General features: G+C 37.1%; 6 non-coding genes across 6 annotated transcripts; all 6 read left to right on the top strand.

The window, feature by feature from the left end:
* The first annotated feature begins 7,363 nt into the window (after nt 1-7,363).
* Nucleotides 7,364-7,446, top strand: TRNAL-UAA (transfer RNA leucine (anticodon UAA)). The gene has a single exon. It is a non-coding gene; the product is annotated as a tRNA-Leu (tRNA).
* A 1,360-nt stretch (nt 7,447-8,806) lies between these two features.
* On the top strand, nt 8,807-8,889 carry TRNAL-UAA (transfer RNA leucine (anticodon UAA)). Its single transcript has one exon. It is a non-coding gene; the product is annotated as a tRNA-Leu (tRNA).
* A 2,803-nt stretch (nt 8,890-11,692) lies between these two features.
* TRNAL-UAA (transfer RNA leucine (anticodon UAA)) lies at nt 11,693-11,775 on the top strand. Its single transcript has one exon. It is a non-coding gene; the product is annotated as a tRNA-Leu (tRNA).
* Nucleotides 11,776-13,135: 1,360 nt separating this feature from the next.
* Nucleotides 13,136-13,218, top strand: TRNAL-UAA (transfer RNA leucine (anticodon UAA)). The gene has a single exon. It is a non-coding gene; the product is annotated as a tRNA-Leu (tRNA).
* Nucleotides 13,219-14,578: 1,360 nt separating this feature from the next.
* On the top strand, nt 14,579-14,661 carry TRNAL-UAA (transfer RNA leucine (anticodon UAA)). The gene has a single exon. It is a non-coding gene; the product is annotated as a tRNA-Leu (tRNA).
* A 1,360-nt stretch (nt 14,662-16,021) lies between these two features.
* On the top strand, nt 16,022-16,104 carry TRNAL-UAA (transfer RNA leucine (anticodon UAA)). Its single transcript has one exon. It is a non-coding gene; the product is annotated as a tRNA-Leu (tRNA).
* The last annotated feature ends 4,409 nt before the right edge of the window (nt 16,105-20,513 follow it).

Here is a 20,513-nt window from a genome sequence, read left to right as displayed (position 1 = left end):
TTTTGAGTTCCTGATTAGAGAGATATGATGTGATCAAGTTGAGTGTGACAATGTGTGTCACACTATGTTATGCCATCTTCTTGAATTTTGTTTCCATGCTTATTGAATGCCATTTGCCCTGGATTTTTGCATGTGATTCCATCTGGATGTTAGGTTTAACCATGATATTTTGTAGGATTTGTTGATACACGTCCTATTTGATTGGTATTTTTGTTTGCTGTTTAGTCATTTTTAGGTTTTTCTTGAGTGATCAACTTACATGACTTGTAAAATTCTCATTCATTATCATATGAAGATGAAACTTGGTGGAGTGGTTCTTAACATGTTTAATTTCATTTTGGCTTTGGTGTGGTTCATTTATCTTATGCCATTTATGTTTTACACTTGCCTAAAGTTGATACATGATTTGTGGCATTGTTTGAGCTTGTATAAACTTGTCTGGACTTGATGAATTTAATTTCCCTACTTCCACTTGTCCAAATAGCATGAAATTTGATATGCTACTCATTGAATGTGTTCTGTTTAGGCTGGAATTTTTGTGGAATTTATTGAGCTGTTTTGATATTGATTTGATTGTGATCATTCTGTTTGCTCTAATATGTTTCCAAAGGGCATAGTTTGGCATGTTTTGTATATGAAATGGATTTGGTGCATAGTTTTGGTGTGAGACCAATTGGATTCTCTTCTTGCTTGATAAATCTTGGTTTTGATCAATTTTTACTTGCTGTTTTGAATTTTTCATCTCCTTTTGACCCTAGGCTTGTCCTAGTGGTCTTGTTTCTCACGTTTGGATGTGATTTTCAGGTTGAAGGAGCAAATGCTTTGAGGATGTTAATTCAAGTTGATTGAATTTGGTTAATTGTTGTGAACTAACTTGTGTGTTTTGTAGGATGCTTGGCTCACTTGCTTTGAGCTTGTGCTTGGCTCACTTGAGTTGATTGTGCTTTGCACATTGCATTGTTTGATTGCACATTGTCTGTTGGTTCTTATGCTGTTTGTTTTGACTCTGTGATTGGTATACTGACTGAATTAGATTGATTTCAGGTACTTTAGTCGCTAACGGTTCATCTTTGAACTTGCTTGTGCTGCTGCTTGGTTGTATAAACCAATTGAGGTAGACTCTCTTGTCTCCATGTAGTCTGGAAGACCTGGCCTGTTACTTGGCCAGGCACCTGTCTGAAGTCCTCCTTAAGAGGCAATGATTGTGATTGTTTATTTTTTGTCCCCAAGCAGGAAAAGACCTTGATTAAGGCAATTGGCAGAACCCAAGGGATGTGCAATCCATCCCCTGCTATTCTTGTTGAGTTATCCCTCTGCTCGCACCACTGTGTTGATGCATTGGGACATTAACCCAAGATCAGTTGAGTCAGAGTCTTGAGTGTAGAAGGGTTCCCACTTTCTGAACCCACGCTCCCTTGTCTAAAGCTCTCCCTGTCCAGGGATAAGAGCTGTGAAGTCTCATCTTCACTCACCTTTCATCTGCTTCACCCTGACTCTCAATGTCAGGGTTAAGAGCGAACACTACCCTGTACAGTTGGCTTGCTCTTGCAGCCTCACCCTTGTTTGAGCCTCACTTGACTGGATATAGTGTGTGCTACTTGTGAATGTTTGATTTGTTTTGTTTATGCTTGCATGATTTTCTTTTTCCTGGTTAGGATTAGCTTGCTGTTGTGCAAGTAGATAGCGAACCATAACATAGGGCAATGATGCATGATAACATCTAGGCTCGAGTACAGCTCCCTAGTAGTGTGTCTCCCTTTGTATCTGGTTAGAATTTATTTCCCGTCCAGGGGAACTACGTCGCCCTGATCCTCATACCAGATGAGGTACGTAGGCAGGAGACCGTGCGAGGTCTCTCCGGGCACTTTTCTTTCTTTTTGTGTGTGTTCTTGTGTGTCAGGATATGGATGTAAGCCCAGCGATTGGCTGTCCGTATCTTGAGTGTGTTTGTTTGGTTCGGAAGCCGATGTAAGTCCAGCGATTGGCGTTCGGGTTCCAGGTTTGCCTGTGTTTGTGTGTGTCTTGTTTGGCGTGCGTGAGCCGAACTACGGCAGCTCTGATTCTCGTTCCAGACGAGATACGTAGGCATAGGATGCGATGTCCTAGCGAGCCCTCTCCTCTTTTCCCCCACCTGTGTTGTCTTCGGTGTGTGTGTGTGATGTTTGTTTAGCAACCTTTTCTTTCTTTTAGAGCGTGGATCCCGTCGAGTACGACGGACGTGAGGGGTGCTAATACCTTCCCCTTGCGTAACCGACTCCCGTACCCTTTCTCTTTGGTCGCGAGACCTTGCTTTTCCCAGGTTTACTTCGAGCATTTCCTTTCCCTCTTTTGGGATAAATAACGCACGGTGGCGGCTCTGTGTTGTTTTTGTTTTAGCCCGCCGGTTGTTTTTCGCGGATGCGACAGGTTGCTAAAACACTGCTCACAAACAAACAAATACTGGCTGAAAGAGACACAAGAAAACAAACGAGACTGACTCGGCAGGATATCGCATCCTGGGCCTACTTAGTTTATCAAGCATAGACATCAGAGTCAAAGTAGTTCGGACTGGGGGAAAACATGCTCGCTAGGATGTCGCATCCTATGCATACGTATCTTCTTGGACTAAGAAGAATCAGAGCATCCGTAGCTCGGCTCACGCATACAAACAAAACAACACAGGAAATCGACTGCCAATCGCTGGGCTTACGTCAAACTCCTACACAAAACACAGGCAAACATGGAACCCGAATGCCAATCGCTGGACTTACATCAGCTTCCGAACCAAACACACCCACACTGGAAACCAGATGCCACTTGATGGACTTATACCGGACTCCAAGCACACAACAAGAGGATACGGAATGCCAATCACTGGGCTTACATCCATCTCCTGACACACACAAAGACAAAATAAAACGGGCGCCCGGAGAGATCAGCTCATCTCCTGCCTACGTACCTCATCTGGTATGAGGATCAAGGCGACGTAGTTCCCCTACGAAGGGACACAAGACTAGCCTAACCAGATAACAGAGGGAGACACAACTAGGGAGACTAACTCGAGCCTATATGTTATCATGCAAAATCATCCCTAAGTCAAGGTTGCTAGCTAACTTGCACATGGAGCAAGCTATCCTATTCACAAACAGCAAAGCAAACACTTACAAATAACACACACTATATGCACACCAAGTGAGGCTCAAACAAGGGTGAGGCTGCAAGAGCAAGCCATCTGTATCAGGGTGATGTTAGCTCTTAACCTTGACATTGAGGGTCAAGGTGAAGCAGATGAAAGGTGAGTGAAGATAAGACTTCACAGCTCTTATCCCTGGCCTGGGAGAGCTTAAGACAAAAGAAGTGTGGGTCCAGAAAGTGGGAACCCTTCTACACTTATGACACTGACTCAACTGATCTTGGGTTAATGTCCACAAGGCATCAACATGTGATGTGAGCCAAGGGACGACTCAACAGAATAGCAGGAGATGGATTGCACATCTCTTGTGTCTGTCAATTGCCTTAACAAAGGTCTTTTCCTGCTTGGGGACAAAAATAAACAAGCACAAACATCGCCTCTTAAGGAGGACTTCAGACAGGTGCCTGGCCAAGTAACAGGCCAGGTCTTCCAGACTACATGGAGAAGAGATCATTATACCTCAGTGCTCAAGCTAGCAAGCAAAGCACAATCAAGTTCACAAAGGAACTATAGCAACTAAGGTACCTGAAATCAATCCAATATAATCAGTACTCAACTCAAACAATAAGCAAACAGACAATGGTCAACAGTTAACTATACATAAACAGACAAACAATAGTCAATGCACAAAGGTGCAAGCCACATGGCACAAACTCAAGTTTCAAAACCTACAAAACAAACTCAAAGTTAGTCATAAACAAGCAACAAGCCAACTCCAATTGAGTGCACATCATCAAGCATAAGCAAATGTGTTTTTAACCTGAAACAAAGCCCAAATGTGAGAGCACAAACCACTAGTACAAGACTAGGGTCAAAATGAGATCAATAAGCCAAAACAGAACATGAAACTTATCCAAAGTCAAGATCAATCAAATTAGAATCAAACCCAAGTGGTTCCACATTCATATCATTCATCATTATCATTTCATGAAGCAAAGAGTACAAAACATGCAATTTAGAACCTCAAAGGACCAAACAGAATGGCTCAACTCAAATCAACTCACAAACACTTCAATAAATCACCAAAAAATTTATGATCAAACAGCATTCACAACATGACCTAAACTCCAAATTTCAAGCCATTTGGACCAAGGGAAGCAAGTCAATGAAATTCATAAAGTCAAGCCAAGTTCAAACAAGCTCATACAAAGCATCCAAACATGCATCCACTTCAAGCAATCATAAAACAGAATTCGCATAAGATAAATGAACCAAATCAAATCCATGGCCAACTTCAAGATGTCTATAATACACATGCCAAATTTCAAGTCCATCCAATTAATCACAAGGATTTCACAAATCAAATAAAATCATGTCTCACAAGAAGTCAACAATTGGTCAAGCAGGGGAGAAAATCTCAATCAAATTGGAAATGCATTAAAAAATCCCAGAAAAATTCACATTCAAACTTAACATTCATAAGTATCCTCATGCAAAACTCCAGCTCAATTAGAGTTCATATGGCAAGGTAACAAAAATAACGAAGTTGCACAAGAAATGGTGTGACACAAATTGTCACACCTCTAAAGATCATGTCATATCTATCAATCTAGGAACTCAAAAATCACAAATCATATACCAAAATGACCAGAGATGAGTCTAGGTTCTGCATGCAAAATTTCAAGAATTTCTACTTAGGCATCATCATTTCATGATCAAAAGAGTAAGCATGGTGCAACAAATGACATGTGAAAACAAACCCTAGCCAAATATTTTTTTCAACCGTGCACAATATTATTAAAAATCATCAAAAAATGAAGGACATCTCAAGGATCATGGTGAAAAAAACCTCATGTGATTTGGATTATTAATGAATGAGTTATGATTTTTTTGATTGTGGAAAGAAAAATAAAAAAATGTGGAAGGAAGCGTGGTGAAACATGGAAGCATAAGGAATAAAATACAAAAGTCCAAAATGAAAATGTCCTCAAGCGGGACCGAAGCAGGTCGACATTCAAATCCTGCGCGCGCTAATACACAAGACCAGGACACGTGGCTCAATCTCACACACTATAACAACAACCACACGCATGCACACGGAGAAACGGATCAAATGCCTTTCCTGGAGAATTTCTATGAAGCTCATCGCGTGTTCATCCACTCAAACCCAGCTCATGAACTTTTTTCGCCAAATTCAACAATCCATACACCATTGGAAAGATCTCACAATGCACAACACGAATATGACATTCATTTGACCTAACTCTTCCTAATTTAAGAGATACGATCCAAAACATTATCATGCATCAAAATTCAAATCAACATAACTCTCTTGTTTCTCAACCAAATTAAACGATTCAACTTGCAGAATGCTCTATGTGCTACGATCTACAAGAACCATATCAAGATTGCAAGAATTATCTCGGTCGAATTTTACCTTGATGATGAAGCAGCAGCTGGATTCGTGCGAATTTCGCTTGGATAGGTTGAAACAGATCTTCAATAATGATGAGGAAGATGTATGGAAGCAATGCTTTAGCTCAAAACAGCTTGAATCAGTGTAAATCTCCAACTGCCATGTGAACCTTCAATGTTCAAAAGCCACGATCTAGCATGAATTTTCCATAATTCTCCTTCAACAGATGTTCAACACTTCCTGCAAATCAAGATCAGCACAAGAACAAGCAAAAAGAATGATGAATTTTGATGAACCAAGTGAAAAAAGTTTTGGAAGAATTTGAGAGAATTTGAGATTTTCTGTTTTGGATCTGAGATTGTGATTGTGTTCATCCGAAATTCTATTATAATTAAGGCTATATACCACCTCTTAATCCAACTGTTAATCATGCTTAGGCAAAAATGAATGCAATTAGTGAAATGCACATGTTAATGGAATTTGGCCAAAATGCCCTTTTTCACATAGAACCAATGGAACAGTAGAAACTCTTTTGAAGAAAATCCAAATTTCTGTTTAGAAGCTGTTGGAAGTGGTTTGGAGTGAAAATCATGTGTATTTTTCAAAATGACCTTTTTTCCCACCAAAATGCAAAATGAACACTTGAAAAATGGACTTTTGATGTGATGATTTTTGATGGAATGTGATGATGGATTATGATAGTACATGTCAAATGTGACTTGCTCAAAAAAGAATCACCCAATTTGGCCAAATGGTTCAAGAGTTATGCCCCCTTGAAGTTCAACTTTTCTTGAAAATGATTTGATCATAACTTGCCAACCACATAGGAGAAATGGATGTTCTTGGACTTTTTGGAAAGGTGAGAGCAAGATCTTCAACTTCCATGTTAGACAAAATTTCATTTGAAGCTTGTATGATGATGTAAATTTGAGGAGAAGACCTTTCCATTTTTGGCAGTTTGAAATTACAGGTCACTTACTATTTTTGGAAACTTCTCCTCTGACCTCAAATTCTTCAATCTTGATCTTTGACATGTCAAATGAGACTTTTATGGACATGAATGAAGCCTTTCAAACCAACTCCCACCTTCAAATCCTTGATTTCTGGCACAGTTGACCACAGTTGACTTTCTAGGGTTTCAGATGAAAACCAGCTTGACTGATGACTTCTGAACATCCAATCTTTGGTCAAACCAATTCAAAATGGTCCCTAGGTCATGTGAACTTGATGAACCAACCATAGGGCTTTGTTTCCTTGAGAAATACACTTGTTTGCTTGATTGACTGATTCTCCTGATCATCTTGACCTAATCTTGTCTAATGGCTTGCACTTGGGCAAAGGACAATGCAATGCTATGCAGTGGACTATGTTATGTTAATGACCTAATCATGAAAATGAATGTACAAAAGGGAGGTGCAAATTTGAGGTGCTACACTATTATTTAATGATTTTTGTTTATCTTGATCAAATTATTCTCACCCGACATCCGAACAAGGATTATTTGATCATGGTCTAATATTTATGAACAATGCGGCTTATGTTTGACTTTGTGTGGAGTCTCGACCATCGTTCTCCATGTTTACACACTCTAATATTGAAGTAGAATAGACAATTTCACTATGCTTTTGTTTGCGTTAAAATAAATGCAAATTGTTTTTCTGTTAACGATCAATGACTACGAGATGATTTGATTATATGTTGAGATGAGATTTTTTTTGTCACGATTTATGGAGTTGTAATAATGAGATTTTTTAAAAGTTGTTTTAGTTCAAGATTGTTCTATTGAAGAATGCAAATACATATACTATATAAATATATGCAAATTTCAACAAGTAGCTGGTTTGCCCGAGAGGTTAAGGGGGAAGACTTAAGATCTTCTGCACATAAGTGCGCGTGGGTTCGAACCCCACAGCCAACAATTTTTAACATACTATATATTAAATCTATTTTACAAAACCAAACAAAGGAGTTTGGGATATCTTAGAATCATATCACACTTTTTCTTCCAAGAAACTTGTCAAAGAAAAACATTATGGCTCCACAAAATATCAATGAAGATTTAAAAAATGGGAACTTAGAGCGACATGCATAACCAATCACAACATCAAACAAGATACTCGAAACACTACATAAAGGTCTTTACCTATGATCACATTAGAATTACCAAATTTGAACTTGAGTTATCTGCAGAACACCCCTAGCAACTTGCTCGCCAATTAACTATGAATTCTTCAAATCATACTGCCTTGATGCTTTAATTAATTTTTTGAAAACTAAGCCTTAAATTTTAGATAATGGAGTCAGTAAAAATCACATATAATTACAACATTCATCTAGAACAAAATCCCCATTCTCTCCTTCTACCAATCTACCAAGTTGTTGTTATACTCATGTCACATATATTAGGGGACATGTTATTTATTACAAATATTATCTTACATGGTGTTTTATGTGTCACTTCATATGCAAAGTTCGAACGAAATATGTATGTTATGTTTGTGAGTGTCCTAATCAAAACGTTCCCTTCCCTAAAGCATGGTGCTGGCTGGGAGATATCCATTGGGTTCACCCCTGGCACCGATGACGTGTGTAATATTGTTGGTCAAAGGAGAAGGATTCCACCAATACCCCTTTAACACTGGACAATCAACATCTTCTTCTCATCACAAGGGAGCGGTTGCCTCCCATAAGGGTTACTCAAACCCTAGATCCAAAAAGGGTTCTATAAATACATCCTCCGAGGGAGAAAATGACAAATCTTAATGCATACAAATAACACCCTTTATATCCTTACACATTATTTCCTCCGATGAATAAGTCCTGGGAGACAATCCTTATCCTTTGGATGAATCCTCGTTGATTAGATTATGCTTGTTTCTATTATTTAATGATTTTTGTTTATCTTGATCAAGTTATTCTCACCCGACATCCGAACAAGGATTATTTGATCATTGTCTAATATTTATGAACAATGCGGCTTATGTTTGACTTTGTGTGGAGTCTCGACCATCGTTCTCCATGTCTACACACTCTAATATTGAAGTAGAATAGACAATTTCACTATGCTTTTGTTTGCGTTAAAATAAATGCAAATTGTTTTTCTGTTAACGATCAATGACTACGAGATAATTTGATTAAATGTTGAGATGAGATTTTTTTTGTCACGATTTATGGAGTTGTAATAATGAGATTTTTTAAAATTTGTTTTAGTTCAAGATTGTTCTATTGAAGAATGCAAATACATACACTATATAAATATATGCAACTTTCAACAAGTAGCTGGTTTGCCCGAGAGGTTAAGGGGGAAGACTTAAGATCTTCTGCACATAAGTGCGCGTGGGTTCGAACCCCACAGCCAGCAATTTTTAACATACTATATATTTAATCTATTTTACAAAACCAAACAAAGGCGTTTGGGATATCTTAGAATCATATCACACTTTTTCTTCCAAGAAACTTGTCAAAGAAAAACATTATGGCTCCACAAAATATCAATGAAGATTTAAAAAATGGGAACTTAGAGCGACAGGCATAACCAATCACAACATCAAACAAGATACTTGAAACACTACATAAAGGTCTTTACCTATGATCACATTAGAATCACCAAATTTGAACTTGAGTTATCTGCAGAACACCCCTAGCAACTTGCTCGCCAATTAACTATGAATTCTTCAAATCATATTGCCTTGATGCTTTAATTAATTTTTTGAAAACTAAGCCTTAAATTTTAGATAATGGAGTCAGTAAAAATCACATATAATTACAACATTCATCTAGAACAAAATCCCCATTCTCTCCTTCTATCAATCTACCAAGTTGTTGTTATACTCATGTCACATATATTGGGGGACATGTTATTTAATACAAATATTATCTTACATGGTGTTTTATGTGTCACTTCATACGCAAAGTTCAAAGGAAATATGTATGTTATGTTTGTGAGTGTCCTAATCAAAACGTTCCCTTCCCTAAAGCATGGTGCTGGCTGGGAGATATCCATTAGGTTCACCCCTGGCACCGATGACGTGTGTAATGTTGTTGGTCAAAGGAGAAAGATTCCACCAATACCCCTTTAACACTGGACAATCAACAACTTCTTCTCATCACAAGGGAGCGGTTGCCTCCCATAAGGGTTACTCAAACCCTAGATCCAAAAAGGGTTCTATAAATACATCCTCCGGGGGAGAAAACGACAAATCTTAAGTCATACAAATAACACCCTTTATATCCTTACACATTATTTCCTCCAATGAATAAGTCCTGGGAGACAATCCTTATCCTTTGGATGAATCCTCGTTGATTAGATTATGCTTGTTTCTATTATTTAATGATTTTTGTTTATCTTGATCAAGTTATTCTCACCCGACATCCGAATAAGGATTATTTGATCATTGTCTAATATTTATGAACAATGCGGCTTATGTTTGACTTTGTGTGGAGTCTCGACCATCGTTCTCCATGTCTACACACTCTAATATTGAAGTAGAATAGACAATTTCACTATGCTTTTGTTGGCGTTAAAATAAATGCAAATTGTTTTTCTGTTAACGATCAATGACTACGAGATGATTTGATTATATGTTGAGATGAGATTTTCTTTGTCACGATTTATGGAGTTGTAATAATGAGATTTTTTAAAAGTTATTTTAGTTCAAGATTGTTCTATTGAAGAATGCAAATACATATACTATATCAATATATGCAAATTTAAACATGTAGTTGGTTTGCCCGAGAGGTTAAGGGGGAAGACTTAAGATCTTCTGCACATAAGTGTGCGTGGCTTCGAACCCCACAGCCAACAATTTTTAACATATTATATATTAAATCTATTTTACAAAACCAAACAAATGCGTTTAGGATATCTTAGAATCATATCACACTTTTTCTTCCAAGAAACTTGTCAAAGAAAAACATTATGGCTCCACAAAATATCAATGAAGATTTAAAAAATGGGAACTTAGAGCAACGGGCATAACCAATCACAACATCAAACAAGATACTCGAAACACTACATAAAGGTCTTTACCTATGATCACATTAGAATCACCAAATTTGAACTTGAGTTATCTGGAGAACACCACTAGCAACTTGCTCGCCAATTAACTATGAATTCTTCAAATCATACTGCCTTGATGTTTCAATTAATTTTTTGAAAACTAAGCCTTAAATTTTAGATAATGGAGTCAATAAAAATCACATATAATTATAACATTCATCTAGAACAAAATCCCCATTCTCTCCTTCTACCAATCTACCAAGTTGTTGTTATACTCATGTCACATATATTGGGGGACATGTTATTTAATACAAATATTATCTTACATGGTGTTTTATGTGTCACTTCATATGCAAAGTTCAAAGGAAATATGTATGTTATGTTTGTGAGTGTCCTAATCAAAACGTTCCCTTCCCTAAAGCATGGTGCTGGCTGGGAGATATCCATTAGGTTCACCCCTGGCACCGATGATGTGTGTAATGTTGTTGGTTAAAGGAGAAGGATTCCACCAATACCCCTTTAACACTGGACAATCAACAACTTCTTCTCATCACAAGGGAGCGGTTGCCTCCCATAAGGGTTACTCAAACCCTAGATCCAAAAAGGGTTCTATAAATACATCCTCCGGGGGAGAAAATGACAAATCTTAAGTCATACAAATAACACCCTTTATATCCTTACACATTATTTCCTCCAATGAATAAGTCCTGGGAGACAATCCTTATCCTTTGGATGAATCCTCGTTGATTAGATTATGCTTGTTTCTATTATTTAATGATTTTTGTTTATCTTGATCAAGTTATTCTCACCCGACATCCGAACAAGGATTATTTGATCATTGTCTAATATTTATGAACGATGCGGCTTATGTTTGACTTTGTGTGGAGTCTCGACCATCGTTCTCCATGTCTACACACTCTAATATTGAAGTAGAATAGACAATTTCACTATGCTTTTGTTTGCGTTAAAATAAATGCAAATTCTTTTTCTGTTTACGATCAATGACTACGAGATGATTTGATTATATGTTGAGATGAGATTTTTTTTGTCACGATTTATGGAGTTGTAATAATGAGATTTTTTAAAAGTTGTTTTAGTTCAAGATTGTTCTATTGAAGAATGCAAATACATATACTATATAAATATATGCAAATTTCAACAAGTAGCTGGTTTGCCCGAGAGGTTAAGGGGGAAGACTTAAGATCTTCTGCACATAAGTGTGCGTGGGTTCGAATCCCACAGCCAGCAATTTTTAACATGCTATATATTAAATCTATTTTACAAAACCAAACAAAGGCGTTTGGGATATCTTAGAATCATATCACACTTTTTCTTCCAAGAAACTTGTCAAAGAAAAACATTATGGCTCCACAAAATATCAATGAAGATTTAAAAAATGGGAACTTAGAGCGACAGGCATAACCAATCACAACATCAAACAAGATACTTGAAACACTACATAAAGGTCTTTACCTATGATCACATTAGAATCACCAAATTTGAACTTGAGTTATCTGCAGAACACCCCTAGCAACTTGCTCGCCAATTAACTATGAATTTTTCAAATCATATTGCCTTGATGCTTTAATTAATTTTTTGAAAACTAAGCCGTAAATTTTAGATAATGGAGTCAGTAAAAATCACATATAATTACAACATTCATCTAGAACAAAATCCCCATTCTCTCCTTCTACCAATCTACCAAGTTGTTGTTATACTTATGTCACATATATTGGGGGACATGTTATTTAATACAAATATTATCTTACATGGTGTTTTATGTGTCACTTCATATGCAAAGTTCAAAGGAAATATGTATGTTATGTTTGTGAGTGTCCTAATCAAAACGTTCCCTTCCCTAAAGCATGGTGCTGGCTGGGAGATATCCATTAGGTTCACCCCTGGCACCGATGACGTGTGTAATGTTGTTGGTCAAAGGAGAAGGATTCCACCAATACCCCTTTAACACTGGACAATCAACAACTTCTTCTCATCACAAGGGAGCGGTTGCCTCCCATAAGGGTTACTCAAACCCTAGATCCAAAAAGGGTTCTATAAATACATCCTCCGGGGGAGAAAACGACAAATCTTAAGTCATACAAATAACACCCTTTATATCCTTACACATTATTTCCTCCAATGAATAAGTCCTGGGAGACAATCCTTATCCTTTGGATGAATCCTCGTTGATTAGATTATGCTTGTTTCTATTATTTAATGATTTTTGTTTATCTTGATCAAGTTATTCTCACCCGACATCCGAACAAGGATTATTTGATCATTGTCTAATATTTATGAACGATGCGGCTTATGTTTGACTTTGTGTGGAGTCTCGACCATCGTTCTCCATGTCTACACACTCTAATATTGAAGTAGAATAGACAATTTCACTATGCTTTTGTTTGCGTTAAAATAAATGCAAATTCTTTTTCTGTTTACGATCAATGACTACGAGATGATTTGATTATATGTTGAGATGAGATTTTTTTTGTCACGATTTATGGAGTTGTAATAATGAGATTTTTTAAAAGTTGTTTTAGTTCAAGATTGTTCTATTGAAGAATGCAAATACATATACTATATAAATATATGCAAATTTCAACAAGTAGCTGGTTTGCCCGAGAGGTTAAGGGGGAAGACTTAAGATCTTCTGCACATAAGTGCGCGTGGGTTCGAACCCCACAGCCAGCAATTTTTAACATACTATATATTAAAACTATTTTACAAAACCAAACAAAGGCGTTTGGGATATCTTAGAATCATATCACACTTTTTCTTCCAAGAAACTTGTCAAAGAAAAACATTATGGCTCCACAAAATATCAATGAAGATTTAAAAAATGGGAACTTAGAGCGACAGGCATAACCAATCACAACATCAAACAAGATACTCGAAACACTACATAAAGGTCTTTACCTATGATCACATTAGAATCACCAAATTTGAACTTGAGTTATCTGCAGAACACCCCTAGCAACTTGCTCGCCAATTAACTATGAATTCTTCAAATCATACTGCCTTGATGCTTTAATTAATTTTTTGAAAACTAAGCCTTAAATTTTAGATAATGGAGTCAGTAAAAATCACATATAATTACAACATTCATCTAGAACAAAATCCCCATTCTCTCCTTCTACCAATCTACCAAGTTGTTGTTATACTCATGTCACATATATTGGGGGACATGTTATTTAATACAAATATTATCTTACATGGTGTTTTATGTGTCACTTCATATGCAAAGTTCAAAGGAAATATGTATGTTATGTTTGTGAGTGTCCTAATCAAAACGTTCCCTTCCCTAAAGCATGGTGCTGGCTGGGAGATATCCATTAGGTTCACCCCTGGCACCGATGATGTGTGTAATGTTGTTGGTCAAAGGAGAAGGATTCCACCAATACCCCTTTAACACTGGACAATCAACAACTTCTTCTCATCACAAGGGAGCGGTTGCCTCCCATAAGGGTTACTCAAACCCTAGATCCAAAAAGGGTTCTATAAATACATCCTCCGGGGGAGAAAATGACAAATCTTAAGTCATACAAATAACACCCTTTATATCCTTACACATTATTTCCTCCAATGAATAAGTCCTGGGAGACAATCCTTATCCTTTGGATGAATCCTCGTTGATTAGATTATGCTTGTTTCTATTATTTAATGATTTTTGTTTATCTTGATCAAGTTATTCTCACCCGACATCCGAACAAGGATTATTTGATCATTGTCTAATATTTATGAACAATGCGGCTTATGTTTGACTTTGTGTGGAGTCTCGACCATCGTTCTCCATGTCTACACACTCTAATATTGAAGTAGAATAGACAATTTCACTATACTTTTGTTGGCGTTAAAATAAATGCAAATTGTTTTTCTGTTAACGATCAATGACTACGAGATGATTTGATTATATGTTGAGATGATATTTTTTTTGTCACGATTTATGGAGTTGTAATAATGAGATTTTTTAAAAGTTAATTTAGTTCAAGATTGTTCTATTGAAGAATGCAAATACATATACTATATAAATATATGCAAATTTCAACAAGTAGCTGGTTTGCCCGAGAGGTTAAGGGGGAAGACTTAAGATCTTCTGCACATAAGTGCGCGTGGGTTCGAACCCCACAGCCAGCAATTTTTAACATACTATATATTAAATCTATTTTACAAAACCAAACAAAGGCGTTTAGGATATCTTAGAATCATATCACACTTTTTCTTCCAAGAAACTTGTCAAAGAAAAACATTATGGCTCCACAAAATATCAATGAAGATTTAAAAAATGGGAACTTAGAGCGACGGGCATAACCAATCACAACATCAAACAAGATACTCGAAACACTACATAAAGGTCTTTACCTATGATCACATTAGAATCACCAAATTTGAACTTGAGTTATCTGCAGAACACTCCTAGCAACTTGCTCGCCAATTAACTATGAATTCTTCAAATCATACTGCCTTGATGCTTCAATTAATTTTTTGAAAACTAAGCCGTAAATTTTAGATAATGGAGTCAGTAAAAATCACATATAATTACAACATTCATCTAGAACAAAATCCCCATTCTCTCCTTCTACCAATCTACCAAGTTGTTGTTATACTCATGTCACATATATTGGGGGACATGTTATTTAATACAAATATTATCTTACATGGTGTTTTATGTGTCACTTCATATGCAAAGTTCAAAGGAAATATGTATGTTATGTTTGTGAGTGTCCTAATCAAAACGTTCCCTTCCCTAAAGCATGGTGCTGGCTGGGAGATATCCATTAGGTTCACCCCTGGCACCGATGATGTGTGTAATGTTGTTGGTCAAAGGAGAAGGATTCCACCAATACCCCTTTAACACTGGACAATCAACAACTTCTTCTCATCACAAGGGAGCGGTTGCCTCCCATAAGGGTTACTCAAACCCTAGATCCAAAAAGGGTTCTATAAATACATCCTCCGGGGGAGAAAATGACAAATCTTAAGTCATACAAATAACACCCTTTATATCCTTACACATTATTTCCTCCAATGAATAAGTCCTGGGAGACAATCCTTATCCTTTGGATGAATCCTCGTTGATTAGATTATGCTTGTTTCTATTATTTAATGATTTTTGTTTATCTTGATCAAGTTATTCTCACCCGACATCCGAACAAGGATTATTTGATCATTGTCTAATATTTATGAACAATGCGGCTTATGTTTGACTTTGTGTGGAGTCTCGACCATCGTTCTCCATGTCTACACACTCTAATATTGAAGTAGAATAGACAATTTCACTATACTTTTGTTGGCGTTAAAATAAATGCAAATTGTTTTTCTGTTAACGATCAATGACTACGAGATGATTTGATTATATGTTGAGATGATATTTTTTTTGTCACGATTTATGGAGTTGTAATAATGAGATTTTTTAAAAGTTAATTTAGTTCAAGATTGTTCTATTGAAGAATGCAAATACATATACTATATAAATATATGCAAATTTCAACAAGTAGTTGGTTTGCCCGAGAGGTTAAGGGGGAAGACTTAAGATCTTCTGCACATAAGTGCGCGTGGGTTCGAACCCCACAGCCAGCAATTTTTAACATACTATATATTAAATCTATTTTACAAAACCAAACAAAGGCGTTTAGGATATCTTAGAATCATATCACACTTTTTCTTCCAAGAAACTTGTCAAAGAAAAACATTATGGCTCCACAAAATATCAAAGAAGATTTAAAAAATGGGAACTTAGAGCGACGGGCATAACCAATCACAACATCAAACAAGATACTCGAAACACTTCATAAAGGTCTTTACCTATGATCACATTAGAATCACCAAATTTGAACTTGAGTTATCTGCAGAACACTCCTAGCAACTTGCTCGCCAATTAACTATGAATTCTTCAAATCATACTGCCTTGATGCTTCAATTAATTTTTTGAAAACTAAGCCTTAAATTTTAGATAATGGAGTCAGTAAAAATCACATATAATTACAACATTCATCTAGAACAAAATCCCCATTCTCTCCTTCTACCAATCTACCAAGTTGTTGTTATACTCATGTCACATATATTGGGGGACATGTTATTTAATACAAATATTATCTTACATGGTGTTTTATGTGTCACTTCATATGCAAAGTTCAAAGGAAATATGTATGTTATGTTTGTGAGTGTCCTAATCAAAACGTTCCTGTTGCATCCGCGAAAAACAACCGGCGGGCTAAAACAAAAACAACACAGAGCCGCCACCGTGCGTTATTTATCCCAAAGGAGGGAAAGGAAACGCTCGAAGTAAACCTGGGAAAAGCATGGTCTCGCGACCAAAGAGAATGGGATCGGGAGTCGGTTACGCAAGGGGAAGGTATTAGCACCCCTCACGTCCGTCGTACTCGACGGGATCCACGCTCAAAAGAAAGAAAAGGTTGCTAAAACAAACATCACACACACACACACCGAAGACAACATAGGTGGGGGAAAAAAGGAGAGGGCTCGCTAGGACATCGCATCCTATGCCTACGTATCTCGTCTGGAACGAGAATCAGAGCTGCCGTAGTTCGGCTCACGCACGCCAAACAGGACACACACAAACACAGGCAAACCTGGAACCCGAACGCCAATCGCTGGACTTACATCGGCTTCCGAACCAAACAAACACACTCAGGATACGGACAGCCAATCGCTGGGCTTACATCCATATCCTGACACACAAGAGGATTAACAAGCAAACAAGCTACTAAGGAGTCGGGAACTCGAGCCTAGCAACTGTCAAGCAAACACACACAAAAAGAAAAAAGGGTGCCCAGAGAGACCTCGCACGGTCTCCTGCCTACGTACCTCATCTGGTATGAGGATCAGGGCAACGTAGTTCCCCTGAACGGGAAAGAAATTCTAACCAGATACAAAGGGAGACACACTACTAGGGAGCTGTACTCGAGCCTAGATGTTATCATGCATCATTGCCCTATGTTATGGTTTCTATCTACTTGCACAACAACAAGCTAATCCTAACCAGGAAGAAGCAAAGCATGCAAGCAAAACAAATCAAACATTCACAAGTAGCACACACTATATCCAGTCAAGTGAGGCTCAAATAAGGGTGAGGCTGCAAGAGCAAGCCAACTGTACAGGGTAGTGTTCGCTCTTAACCCTGACATTGAGAGTCAGGGTGAAACAGATGAAAGGTGAGTGAAGATGATACTTCACAGCTCTTATCCCTGGCCAGGGAGAGCTTCAGACAAAGGAGTGTGGGTTCAGAAAGTGGGAACCCTTCTACACTCATGACTCTGACTCAACTGATCTTGGGTTAATGTCCCAATGCATCAACACAGTGGTGTGAGCAGAGGGACGACTCAACAAGAATAGCAGGAGGTGGACTACACACCTCTTGTGTCTGCCAATTGCCTTAATCAAGGTCTTTACCTGCTTGGGGACAAAAATAAACAATCACAATCATCGCCTCTTAAGGAGGACTTCAGACAGGTGCCTGGCCCAGTAACAGGCCAGGTCTTCCAGACTACATGGAGACAAGAGAGTCTACCTCAATTGGTTTATACAACCAAGCACAGCAAGCAAGTTCTCAAAGAACTAAAGCGACTATGGTACCTGAAATCAATCTAATTCAGTCAGTATACCAATCACAAAAGCAAAACAGACAGTATAAGAATCAACAGACAATGTGCAATCAAACAATGCAATGTGCAATGCACAATCAACTCAAGTGAGCCAAGCATCCTACAAAATAAAACAGGTTAGTTCACAACAATTAACCAAATCAAACTCAATTAACTTGAAGCAATCTCCTTAAGGCATTTGCATCTCAACCTGAAAAGCCAAACTCAAATATGAGAAACAAGACCACTAGGACAAGCCTAGGGTCAAAAGGAGATGAAAAATCCAAAACAGCAAGTGAAAATTATCCAAAACCACAATCAAACAATTTAGAAACAAATCCAATTGGTCCCATGCTCATATCATTCATTATCATCATTTCATAAAAGAAAAGGCACAAAACATGCAATTTGCAACTTCAAAGGACCAAGCAGAATGATCTCAATTAAATCAACATCAAAACATTTCAATAAACTTCACAAAAATTCAGGCCTAAACAAAACACATTCAATGAGCATCATATCAAATTTCATGCCATTTGGACAAGAGGAAGTAGGTCAATGAAAATCAGAAAGTCCAGACAAGTTCAAGAAAGCCAACACAAGGTATCAAAACAAGCATCAACTTCCACCAATCATAAAACAGTGACAAAACATGATAAATGAATGGGACTAAAACCATGAAGTACCTTAAAATGTCTATAATCACTCCACAAAATTTCACATTCATCCAATTAATAACCAGAATTTCACAAATCAAATGCCAACATGTGTCACAAAAAGTCAACAAATGACTAAACAGAAAATAAAACCCCAATCAAATAAGAAATGCCATCAATAAATCCAGAAAAATTCACCTGTATTCTCAACATCCATATGTAATCTCATACAAAAATCCAGGGCAAAAAAACATAGCATAGGCATGGAAACAAAATTCATGAACATGGCATAACATAGTGTGACACACATTGTCATACTCAACTTGATCATATCACATCTCTCTAACCAGGGATTCAAAATTAGCAAACTATATACCAAAATCACCAGGAAAGAGTCAAGAACATGCATGTAAAATTTCACACATTTTGGATAAGGCATCAAGATTTCATGGTCAATATGGAAAAATATATACACAAATGATACATTCAAACAACCCCTAGGCATTTAATTTTTCCACACGTGCACAAAATATTAAAAATCACCATAAAAAAGTACATATCACAAGGAGAATGGTGAAAAACGTCTCATCAAATTTGGATCAAAAATGAGCTAGATATGGATTTTTGATGTTGAGAAAAAAATAAAAAAAAGTTGAACAAGCAAGTGAAGCACATGAAAACATAATGAAAATTAATGGAAAGGCAAAGTGGAAAAGTGACATAGCACGGACTCAAACCCTGTACGCAGTGGTCACAAGCGCTCTCACCAACCACTAGGCCAAGGAGGCATGTTGTACAGCAGGACCGAACAGTGGTCTAATAAGGCAGCGCGCACAAACACGGGATTTCATGAACAGTACCGCGCGAATGGATCTAACACATGTTTTTTTGAAATTTTTCAAGTTCTTCATGACATTCATACATTCATAGGCTCAAGAACAAATGTTCACCAAATTGGACAAACTTTATATCAACGGAAAGGTCTTTCAACGTACATCATGAATCCATAATTATTTTGATCTAATTCTTGATAAATAAAAAAAAATCGAAGCAAAACATGTTTGTGCACAAAACTTCAAATCATCATAACTTCCTCGTTTCTCAACCAAATTTAGTGGTTCAAATTGCAGAATTCTCTAAATTCAAAGATCTATCTAAAGCATCAAACAAATTCAAGAATTATTGAGGTCGAAAAATCACCTTCAATGATGTACAGTTGTGAATTCGTGCGTTTTCCACCTTGTAATGCCAAAACAGACCTTCTATGATGCTTGAGTTGATGAATGAAGCAAGTCTTGGATGTTAATTGTGCACGATCTTGATGAAATCTTGAATTGCCATTGTTGCACCTCACTTTAACAGCCCAAAATTTGGCTTGGAAATGAGGAAATCTTGCTTCAATTAGCTTCAATAATGCATATAGATGATGAATGGATGAAGATCAATGCAAAGTTTTTGAAGAAATTGCAAATTTTTGGAAAAAAAGTGAGAGAAAGTGAAGAGGTTTTTGAGATTTTCAGATCTAGAATGAAATTTTGTTATGATTAATCAAAAAACAGTTAAGATTATGTTTATATATGTATTATTAAACATGTTAGTAATCACAATTAGTGCTAATGAAGTGGATTAGTGAAAATGCAAATTCATGCTAAATGGCAATTTGGTAATTTTACCCACACTTATGCAATGCAATGTAACAGTGGAATTTTATTGTTGCAGCAAGTTTCAA

This window comes from Lathyrus oleraceus, chromosome 5 (assembly GCF_024323335.1).
Source record: "Lathyrus oleraceus cultivar Zhongwan6 chromosome 5, CAAS_Psat_ZW6_1.0, whole genome shotgun sequence".
Classification (NCBI taxonomy): Eukaryota; Viridiplantae; Streptophyta; class Magnoliopsida; order Fabales; family Fabaceae; genus Lathyrus; species Lathyrus oleraceus.
The sequence above is the reverse complement of the archived record's forward strand: the minus strand, read 5'-3'. Positions and strand labels throughout refer to the sequence as shown.